Consider the following 11,626-nt stretch of genomic DNA (forward strand, 5'->3'; position numbering starts at 1 on the left):
TTCCCAAGTATTTGCACAGATGTGGCCATGATGCTTCTGCCAAACCAGGTGCATCAATCATTTCCCACACAAATGGCATCTTGCTTGGTGCGCCTGTTGGAACTGTTGCCATTGCTATAATTCAGTAGAAAAAATTGAATGATTTGAGAAGGATGGTCCTCCCATAAGTGGCTTTCCATAAGCATCAGTTTTAGGCTTATTGATTATAATAATTTGCAGCAATGACCTAGAAGAAGGAATAATGAGTGACGAGAAAATTCGCTGATGTCACAAGAATACGTTGAATAATAAATTCTGATGACACCAATGAACTTCAGGAGAATTTGGACAAATTAGTGTCATGATCAATGTCATGGTCAATGTCATGATCAATGTCATGGTCAATGTGGAAAAGTGTAAATGAAAATATCACTTATAGTTATAAATTAGGTGATGAAGATCTTAATCATACACAATGTAAAAAGACTTGGAAATCATGGTAAGCAGAACTCTGAAACCAAGAAAACAGTGCCTAAGTTTGTGCAATAAGGTTAACAGATTACTTGGATTTATAACAGGAAGAAGTAATAGGAGATGATTATATTTCTTGACATAAGGCCTCAATTTATTTTTTGACCAAACCTAAGAAACTTCACCTAACCTAACATATTTTTTAAGCCAAATTCTACTAAACATATAAATCATTTTAAATTTATTTAATATTACTTTACAATTATATATATATATATATATATATATATATATATATATATATATATATATATATTTGTTCAGATTATTTTTTGCAGATTTATGGAATACACAAATTTCCACTCTGCTTATTCGGTAGTAAACACCTTTGCATTTTAGGCATAAGTCGCCAGTTTGGATTATTCAGCACGACATTTACATGTGGAAAACAACCACAGAGGAAGTTGAATAAACCTCTAAATGTTAGAATTACACATCAGTCTTCAGTAATGACTGCTCAAGAATCAAATGCGATATTTACCCATACACGAGTTTGTAATAATCCAGCTAAGTGGCCTGAGGCAAACGTCACTGTTCCATGTACTTCATGGCTAGAAAGAAATATTCTCGAATCTTCATTTATTAAACACGATAAACATTTGTTACATTACCATTACCAGTTCCTACCATCATTGAATTTATTAAACTTTGCATTGTTGATGCAAAATTTGTATTTAATGATAAATTTTACACTCAGAAATTTGGTATGGCAAAGGGAAATCCTCTTTCACCTGTTCTTAGTAATCTATACATGGAATTTTTTGAAACAAGATTGCTTAACACAATCCTCCCTAATAGAGCAAAGTGATTCAGATATGTCTATGATATTTTATGTCTTATGCCCAAGAATGTAGATATACACCATTTCCTTGGCAAATTAAATAGCTTAGCCCATTCTATAAACTTTACTGTTGAGTTTGAGGAAAATAACTCATTGCCTTTTCTAGATGTTTTAATTATTAAGAGTAATAATGAATTCAAATTTAAAATTTACAGAAAACCTGCAAATAACTGTTCCTATGTCCACTATTATTCTTCCCATCAAGATAAAGTTAAACTGTCTGTTTTCTCATCAATGTTTTTGAGAGCTTTGCGTATTTGTAGTCCAGAGTTCATAGATGAAGAAATATCTAAAATTTATGAAATAGCCATTGATCTGAAATACCCGAGGAATGTAATTGCTAAACCATTTAAAATTGCTAGAAATACTTTTTACAACCCAAAAAGGGACAACCAACCTTATTCAACTAAAAATATGTTGGTTCTCCCTTACCATGAAAACTTGGTTGATATGCCTTCTCTTCTTAAGATTTTTAATATTGAAGTTGTATTTAAAAGTCTTGATACAGTAAAAAAACTTTTGATAAAGAATTCCCCCCAAAATGCTGACGGATGTCTATAAGATTCCTTGTAAAATTTGCGATGAAGTTTATTACGGTCAAACTGGTAAAAGTCTCGAACTTAGATTAAAACAACATAAATATAGCATTAGAACTGGACAAGATTCCAATGCTCTATTTATTCATGTGAGAGACTTTAACCATCCAATTGATTTTCAAAAAGTTGAGAAAGTTGTATCAAGCAAGTCCATGGTTGACAGAAATATAATTGAATCTTGTTTCATAAAAAGCAGTTTTGAAAATAATATGAATATTTCCTTAGGTTTGTATAAATTAGATTCATTTATAATTAATAAAATTTGAGTAGAGTTTAATAATACATTGGACAAATAATAAACCTTATTTCTTGGGTAGAATGATTTGTTGATGGGTTGTCGTGAGGATCTGTCTAGTTGGACCAGCGGACCTACTGCAGTGTTCCTCTTTTCTTATGAGTCCGGTATTGTCCCGCGTCAGGTGTTTCTTTGTTGTGGGAGTTGACTGTGAGGTGTGGTCTAAGCCCTTTTATTGCCTTCCTTTGATGTATTACTTTCATAGTTCCTTGACAATGTGAGTAGTCACGAATGCGCTTGGAATTTCACTACTCTGTCACAGTGGTTGTTTTGCATATATATATATATATATATATATATATATGTGTGTGTGTGTGTGTGTGTGTGTGTGTGTGTGTATTTGCATGTTATATGTGTGTGTGTGGGGGGGGTATGGGTATATGTGAGTAAATGGTTTTGAAAAACGACAGGTTGAGGATTGAGACACTTATGAAACATATGTGAATCTTTCTTCAATAAAGAGTCTCATATGTTGCGCAAGTGTCTCAATCTTCATTATGGATCTGTGTGTAGGGGGGAGGTTTATATGTGTGTGTGTTGGGGTCTATATGTGTGTATGTCCAGAGCAATTGGTGTCAATTGCTGGGTAGACAAATACTGTAAGGAAAATGCGGTAACATTCATTGACAACTGGGACCTCTTCTATGGCAGAAATGACATGTATGCCAGGGATGGGGTTCACTTATCTAGGTGTGGGGTGGGAGCACTGGCCAACGCAGTGGAGGGAGCTGTTAGGTCTTTAAACTAGGAATAGTTAGTGGTATGGGTTTTGGTGGGAAAACTGTTAAGTCGCAGGGTAGTAACATGAGTACTAGAACTAGTAATAGGCAAAATGAGGTGGATATTGGAAAGGCAGTGGCACTATTTGACAAGGACAGTAATAGGTTTAGTGGAATAATAGAAAGGAGCAGGAAGGGTAAAGAGAGAGGAGGGTCATTAAAAATTTATTACACAAATAGTCGCAGTGCTAGGAATAAGATGGACGAGTTGAGACTAGTTGCTAGTGCAGGTGACATAGATGTATTTGCCATTACTGAGACGTGGTTTAATTCAAAAAGTCGGGACATGCCTGCAGAATGTCACATTCAGGGTTTTAAATTGTTCCAAGTAGATAGAAGTATCGGGAAGGGGGGTGGGGTGGCATTGTATGTCCGAGATCGCTTGAACTGTTGCATAAAAACGGGTATTAAGTTTGAAGTAACACACACAGAGTCTGTTTGGATAGAATTTTCAGAGGGGCATGAAAAATTAATTTTAGGTGTGATATACCGTCCCCCAAATTTAGATAGGGACCAAGGGAGACTACTATGGGAGGAAATTGTTAGGGCCACAAGGCACGATAATGTAGTAATTCTAGGAGACTTTAACTTTAGTCATATTGATTGGAATTTCTTGACTGGGAATTTAGAATCATACGATTTCTTAGTAGTAGTTCAGGATTGTTTTTTGAAGCAGTTTGTGACAGTACCTACAAGGGGAAATAACCTGCTTGACTTAGTTCTGGCAAACAATGAATCCCTTGTTAATAATTTAGAAGTTTCAGAGGAACTGGGTGCTAGCGACCACAAATCAATTACATTTAGAATTGAATGGAAGTATGATAGTAGGGATAACTCAGTAACAGTCCCAGATTTTCGCTTAGCAGATTACGATGGGCTTAGAGAACACTTATCATCTGTTGACTGGCGTTAGGAAGAGAGCTATCAATATGACAGTTTTCTGAACAAATACATGCTGCTCAAAGAACGTTTATCCCTTATAAGGAAATTAGATCAAATAGAAATGACCCTAAATGGATGAATAATAGGCTGAAATATCTACTAGGGCATAAGAAAGGAATTTATAGGCGTATCAAAAGAGGCGAGGGTCATCTTATGAATCAGTATATTGACATTAAGAGGGACATTAAAAAGGGGATAAGAAAAGCTAAAAGGGACTATGAAATTAAAGTTGCTAGGGATTCTAAAACTAATCCAAAAAGTTTTTTCCAGGTCTATAGAACAAAAGTCAGAGATAAGATAGGTCCCCTTAAAAATAACTATGGGCATCTTACTGACAAAGAGAATGAAATGTGCTCGATTTTAAATAATTATTTTCTCTCGGTTTTTACACAGGAAGACACTAATAATATTCCGGTAATTAATTTTTATAGTGGATCAGAAGATAAATTATGTAACATCACAGTCACTAGTGAAATGGTTGTGAAGCAGATAGACCGACTGAAGCAAAATAAGTCACCGGGTCCTGATGAGGTTTTTTCAAGGGTTCTTAAGGAATGCAAAATGGAAGTCTGTGAACCATTAACTAATATTTTTAATTTATCTCTTCAAACAGGTGTAGTGTCTGATATGTGGAAGATGGCTAATGTAATTCCTATTTTTAAAACAGGGGACAAGTCGTTACCGTCAAATTACCGCCCAATAAGCCTGACCTCAATTGTAGGCAAGTTGCTAGAGTCAATTATAGCTGAGATTATAAAAAGCCATCTCGATAAGCATAGCTTGATTAATGATACTCAGCATGGATTCACAAGAGGCCGGTCTTGTCTAACTAATTTATTAACTTTCTTCAGTAAAGCTTTTGAGGCTGTTGACCACGATAAAGAATTTGATATTGTTTACTTAGATTTTAGTAAGGCATTTGATAAAGTTCCGCACCAAAGACTGTTGAAGAAAGTAGCAGCTCATGGCATTGGGGGAAGGGTGCTCTCGTGGATCGAGTCATGGCTCACAGACAGGAAGCAGAGAGTGTCCATAAATGGGGTTAAATCCGAGTGGGGATCAGTAACAAGTGGCGTTCCACAGGGATCAGTCTTGGGCCCGTTGTTGTTTATAATATATATCAATGATCTTGATGAAGGAATTGCTAGTGATATGAGCAAATTCGCCGATGACACGAAGATAGGTAGGATAATTGATTCAAACGTAGATGTTAGGGAACTTTAGGAGGATTTAGACAAACTCTACTCTTGGTCAGAAAAGTGGCAGATGCAGTTCAATGTAGATAAATGCAAGGTTCTGAAGCTCGGGAGTGTCCATAACCCTAGCACTTATAAGTTAAATAATGTAGAACTTAGCCATACAGATTGCGAAAAGGACTTGGGGGTTATGGTAAGCAGCAACCTTAAACCAAGACAGCAATGCCTATGCGTACGTAATAAGGCAAATAGATTACTGGGATTTATATCAAGAAGTGTAAGCAACAGAAGTCCAGAGGTCATACTGCAGCTTTATACATCATTAGTAAGGCCTCACCTAGATTATGCAGCTCAATTCTGGTCTCCATATTACAGAATGGACATAAATTTGTTAGAAAACATTCAGCGTAGGATGACTAAATTAATACATAGCATTAGAAATCTTCCTTATGAAGAAAGATTGAAGACTCTTAAGTTACATTCACTTGTTAGACGAAGAATGAGGGGAGACCTGATCGAAGTGTATAAGTGGAAGATAGGTATTAATAAAGGGGATATTAACAAGGTCTTGAGGATATCTCTCCAAGAGAGAACCCGCAGTAATGGATTTAAATTAGATAAGTTTAGATTTAGAAAGGACATAGGAAAGTATTGGTTTGGAAATAGGGTAGTTGATGAGTGGAACAGTCTACCTAGTTGGGTTATTGAGGCTAGGACTTTGGGTAGTTTCAAATTTAGGTTGGATAAGTACATGAGTGGGAGGGGTTGGATTTGAGTGGGACTTGCACATCAGAGCTTATTTCTTGGGTGGCATTGAAAATTGGGTTGGGCACATGTTTTGTTAGTGGGATGAATTGTAAAGGACCTGCCTAGTATGGGCCAACAGGCCTACTGCAGTGTTCCTCTTTTCTTATGTTCTTATGTACGTGGGGTCTATATGTGTGTGTGGGGTCTGTATATATATGGGTCTTTATGTGTGTGGGTCTGTGTGTGTGTGTGTGTGGATTTATGTGAGTGTGAAAAGTAGAGGCTGGGAGCTTGTGTGTGAGTTTTAGGGTGTGTGAGCGTGAGTTTGTGCGTGCGGTTCGCGTGTTACTAGTGGTGATATGCTCTAATGACCTGACGTAACCCAACCACCACCTACTAGCTTGGACGGTTTTCCTAGAGGCTTTAGTCTAATAGACACCTGTCTGCCCGCCCTGGTGTGTGTGTGTGTGTGTGTGTGTGTGTGTGTGTGTGTGTGTGGTGCCGAATAATCCAAACCGGTTACATATTCCTAAGAAGCAAGGGACATTTCTGCTAAATAAGAAGAGTGAAAATTTGTGTATGCAATAAATCAGTAAGAAGCATTGAAATTTTGGTCAAAGCTGCACTCTTCAGGCATTGTTCCTTATATACATCTTAGATTCAATATCAAATATGAAGTTGACTGGTTGAGGTTTATGCTACAGCATTTCCTTTTGAAACTTTTTAATATGTCTATGTTACTGAGAAGCGCAGCCCATTGTTTTATGTACTTTATCTATGTACTCTGCAGTATTTATAAACATTAACTAATTTTCTCAGTGATTATGGTGGAGCTGCCATTGCTACCGCCACCTTAATGGACTATGGCATTATCACCAAGGACGACAAAAGTCAAGTTATTGGACCACAGAAGTTACGAGATGCCAGACACAAATACTGAATGGAGAGGCAAGAAAATGAGCTAGCAAACTCTGAAAATATCACATCACTATTTTGATTAGGAAGACCTCCACTCGTGTAATGACAAAGGATGAGAAGACCAAGAAATGGAGTACAAAGATAGTGGTGAAAGATCATTACATCATCATGATGGAGCCCGGCACTGAATATCTCACTCATGCGACTCCCAAGTCAGGCTATGGAAAGGTGATTGCCAAGACTATGCATTTCTGGTGGAACAGAAACTAACTCAGCAGACTGTTGTATGTGTTGGTAGTGACAGAACCATTGTAAATGTCGGAGCTGACAATGGAGCCATTCATCTTGAAATGTTGCTTGATCATCAGGTCCATTATTTAATCTGTCAGCTTCTTGGAAATGAGCTGCCACTCCAGGGTGTTTTCTACTTTTATGACGGTAAGCCAAGTGGTCATGAGCATTGGAGAGGTCCCACTGGCTAGCAAATCAAGGAGCTGCCAGTTGATACTTTCCAGTCAGTCAGTTTCACTGATTTCTCTGTTCTGAATGACAAGGTGGCAGAGGATCTGTCCTGGGACCAGAAATACTTGTATAGGATTTGCAAAGGAGTGATCACAGGTGTGGCTGATGATGACTTGGCTGTTCTTGAACCAGGTCCACCATGTGTGTCAAGGTGGAATACTTTATGCAGTAGGATCCTTAGGCTGCATGTTGCAACATCAAGACCTAGTTAGGAGCTGAAAGAGTCGTCATTATGATTTTAAAGTTCAGTGCTTCAATGTGATTCCACATCAAAGAACTTCCAGTCACTGCAGTTTATGAAACACCTGAACAGCAAAGAATAGAGGATAGTAAAGAAGACTGTCCAGAGAAATTCCTACTTTGGTCACACAGATCAGCTACTTCTTGGTATGTGCCCTGATGACTGTGAGAGACACAGATGTCACAGTGATAAGAAAAATTAGAGAAGAGAATCAGCAGAGAGAAGAAAGTACTGAGAGCTTTGATGAGGATGGAGAAGATTCTGCTGATTTTGTTGACGAGGACTTGCTAATCTACACTGATGATGATGATGACGACAGTGAAGATGAAGAGAATGACAATGTGGCTCCTATTCTCAACTCAAGATAAGTAATGATTCCCAAACTAAAGTGGCAATCAGAGAACTATCATTCCATGATTGACTGGAAGACTGTACTCAAAACAGAGCCTCCATTCAATGCTTCTCTATCAGATCAACAGGTTCTGAAAATTATTGAGACTCCACTGGAAGTGTCCAAGTGGCCAAACTACACCCAGGCTGTTGAGAGAGGGATAAAACTGATGAGTGAAGCTTGCACTGAAGTGACTGGACAGAAGGCAAGAGATGGATATATCAGGCAAAGAATATTTTCCAGGAAAGTGATGCCCAAGTTCCACACCAAAAAAGACTTCACTTATAACTTGTAATAATTTAAAATTTAATAGCTGATGATTGTATAATCAAATGTACACAGGTTATATCAATCTCCACAACCAAAAATTATATAGACCATATACACTTGATTATTATCCTGACAACCAATAATTTATAACTAAACGAAAAAAACGCATATCAATGATTTTAAGTAATATTAAATTTAAACTAATCTATGATATACTGATTAAAAGTTGGCTAAAATAATTATGTTGTGTTTGAGTAAGAGTAGGTTATGCAAGGTTTATAAGTTACGTAGCTGTTAAAAATCATGACCGATTCAATAGTTACACGCAAACGTGAAACTAAATAAACTTAGTTACTAAAACTTAAGAGGAAATATCCACTTTATTCATCAGAGGAAATAAACTCAACCTCCATCTTTCAGTGTTTGAGAACTACAACCATTTAATAAAGGGACATGTTGAAAATGGTATTAATTAGCAACAAGTAGATGAGTAAGACACATGTTCAACAGCTGGGTATCGTTATTATTTAAACGTTTTAACAATGAAGATATCCAACTGCTACTCATGAGTCTTACTCATCAAAGACATAATAACCTAAGAAAATAAAACAAAAAGTAAAGACAATTCCTTCTTGCTAATCAAAAATAAATAAATGCAACTGTCGAGACGTTGAAAATGAGATGGACAAAACATAACTTATACAGTAAATCTATCTTGTTCACCCGTATTGTATGTAAAATTTATTATTTAATATAAGCAACAGACACTAACCCAGCATCAGAACAATGCCTAGTGATAAAATGAAATGGTTGACTGAGATCTTTCCAAATAGCCAGTGATGCCCATTCAAGTTCATGTCCCAATGAGATCCGTTGGGCATTGCTGCCTCTGAGGCAGCAGCGATGCCCGCTTAATGCCTGTTTATTTATATACCGTATTTTCCGGCATATAAGACGCACGACAGACGTATCATAGCAGTAAATCAAAAATCATATTTTCCAGGGCTAATTACCCCTCTTCCTTTACGCTAAAACGTGACCCAAAGCGTACCCTTGACCCTGACCTTAAGGATCAAAGAAGATTTTATACGATGATTATCCAAAGCTTTTTTATGGGAGAAAAGCCGCGCCTTATATGATGGAAAATACGGTATTTTAAATTCCAAGATATTCTTGTAAATTGTAAAAAATTTCATAACCCAGGGAGGACCCCTTAAAAATCTTTTCAAGGACCCCAGTTTGAAAACTAGTATGATACTAGTATCATACTAGTATCATACTAACCTGTAAGTCGTCAGGTTATTTGTGAAATCTAGTGCTTTCCCAATATTATCATACAATAATTTTACACGATTTGAGATCTGCACACATTAGCACTTAGAAAAGTGGTAGTGGAGCTACAGTGTACTCCACGCGTGCTCTGTCCATAATGCTAATAACAAGAGGGTAACATTATGTTGTTAAACACAATGTTTATGTGAGAGGAGAGAGAGTGTAAAGTTTTAACGATAGCGCCCAACTACTCTCCAGAGCACCATGACAATGGGGCGCACCGTTCCCTGCTCCTGTTAATAATGTTTACACGTGATGTGTTTGACCAGGTGTGCCATGACGTGCCCTGACGTGATCTGATGTGACCTGGTGTGAATTCACGCCGCAGCCAAATCTCTTCCTACATCTGTTTTGACACAACGTTTTTATAAATACGGGGAGTGCCGTTCTCTGTTCTTATTAATAATGTTTACAAAGAGGGGGTGTTTAACCCGGTGTTCCATGACACAACCTGATGTGACCTCGTGTCACCTAGTGTGACCAGGTGTGACCTCAGCCTCACGCTGCTGTCACCACTTCATTTGTTATGACAATAAAATATCCCCTTTAACGTGATTTTATTTCCTTTCATTTTAATAATAAAACAAATACGATTCAATAATAAAGGTATCTGACTCTTGACAGCTGACACCGTCACCAGAAAACAGCTGACACCGTCACCAGAAGCAACAGCTGACACCGTCACTAGAAGCAACAGCTGACACCGTCACCAGAAGCAACAGCCGACACCGTCACCAGAAGCAACAGCCGACACCGTCACCACAAGCAACAGCTGACACCGTCACCACAAGCAACAGCTGACACCGTCACCACAAGCAACAGCTGACACCGTCACTAGAAGCAACAGCTGACACTGTCACCAGAAGCAACAGCTGACACCGTCAGTAGAAGCAACAGCTGACACCGTAACTAGAAGCAACAGCTGACACCGTAACTAGAAGCAACAGCTGACACCGTCACTAGAAGCAACAGCTGATACCGTCACTAGAAGCAACAGCTGACAGCATCAACATCATTTATTCTTGGCTTGTGCTCAATCTTTTGTTTTTAAGTGATGTCCTCTCTTCCTCCTCTTCTTCCTACTCATCTTATCCTGCCCTCCTTCTCCCCTATTATTTCTCCTGTTTTTCTTTCCCCTCCTCCTCCTTCTCCCTTTCCTTCTCTTCATCTTCCTTCTCCTCACTCTCCTCCCCTGCAGGTTCTCCAGTTACTTTAATTCCTCTTCTTCCTATTCTTCATTCTTTACTCACCTGCTGCTTCTTCCGTTCCTTCTCGTACACCTCTTCTTCCTTTTCCTCCCCACAGCTTCTCCTTTCCTTATTCCTTTCCTTCTGTTTCTTCTGTTCGACTTCATCCTCTTTTTTCTTCTTCTCTTCTCCCTCATTTTACTCGAACTCTTGTCATTCTATTCCACTCAACCTCCTCAATTTTCTTCTCCCCACCACTACTTCAACATTCTTCCCTCCACCACTACTTTAATATTCTCCCCTCCACCACTACCTCAACATTCTCTCCACCTCTAACACATCTTCGCTTATCGTCACTCAGTTTTTCTCTCTGGTCTACGTTTCACTTAGCGTCACTGTTACGTCTCCTGTTACAGGTCACTCAGCAGTAATCTCAGTGAAGCAGTTTATACATAGTTTTCTTCCCGAGGTAATGTAAAACTGGTCATCCCACCATCAACAGCTTCATCCATACTGGCTTTTTTGTAATAATAAAAATATTAGTAATATTTAAAAAAATTCCCGAGATTTGTTAACTTAAATACTATTTAAATTAATAAACACTATTAAAGGGTAATATTATTTCTCTCTCTCTCTCTTTCACACAAAAAGAAAATACTCGAATGGGTTTAGTATTGAAAAGCTTTATAGTAATATAAAAACCAATCTAATCTCCAAAACAATATTCCTTTTAAGTTATACACAAGTACACTACTGTAAGAAAGAAGAAAGGTTAATAACATGTATAACACAAGTGTAACAGAGACAAACACTTCCGTTGACAATGGCGATAAATATTGGTTACAAATGACCAATAAGA

At 37.8% G+C, this 11,626-nt stretch overlaps 1 protein-coding gene across 1 annotated transcript in view; it reads left to right on the plus strand.

The window, feature by feature from the left end:
• LOC128701095 (two pore potassium channel protein sup-9) overlaps positions 1–11,322 on the plus strand; it is a 540,549-nt gene extending 529,227 nt beyond the window's left edge. The window contains exon 4 of the transcript XR_008408855.2: positions 6,726–11,322. The gene's annotated coding sequence lies outside the window, so the exon portion shown is untranslated. The remainder of the gene's footprint in view (positions 1–6,725) is intronic.
• The last annotated feature ends 304 nt before the right edge of the window (positions 11,323–11,626 follow it).

This window comes from Cherax quadricarinatus, chromosome 73 (genome assembly GCF_038502225.1).
Source record: "Cherax quadricarinatus isolate ZL_2023a chromosome 73, ASM3850222v1, whole genome shotgun sequence".
NCBI classification, from domain to species: Eukaryota; Metazoa; Arthropoda; class Malacostraca; order Decapoda; family Parastacidae; genus Cherax; species Cherax quadricarinatus.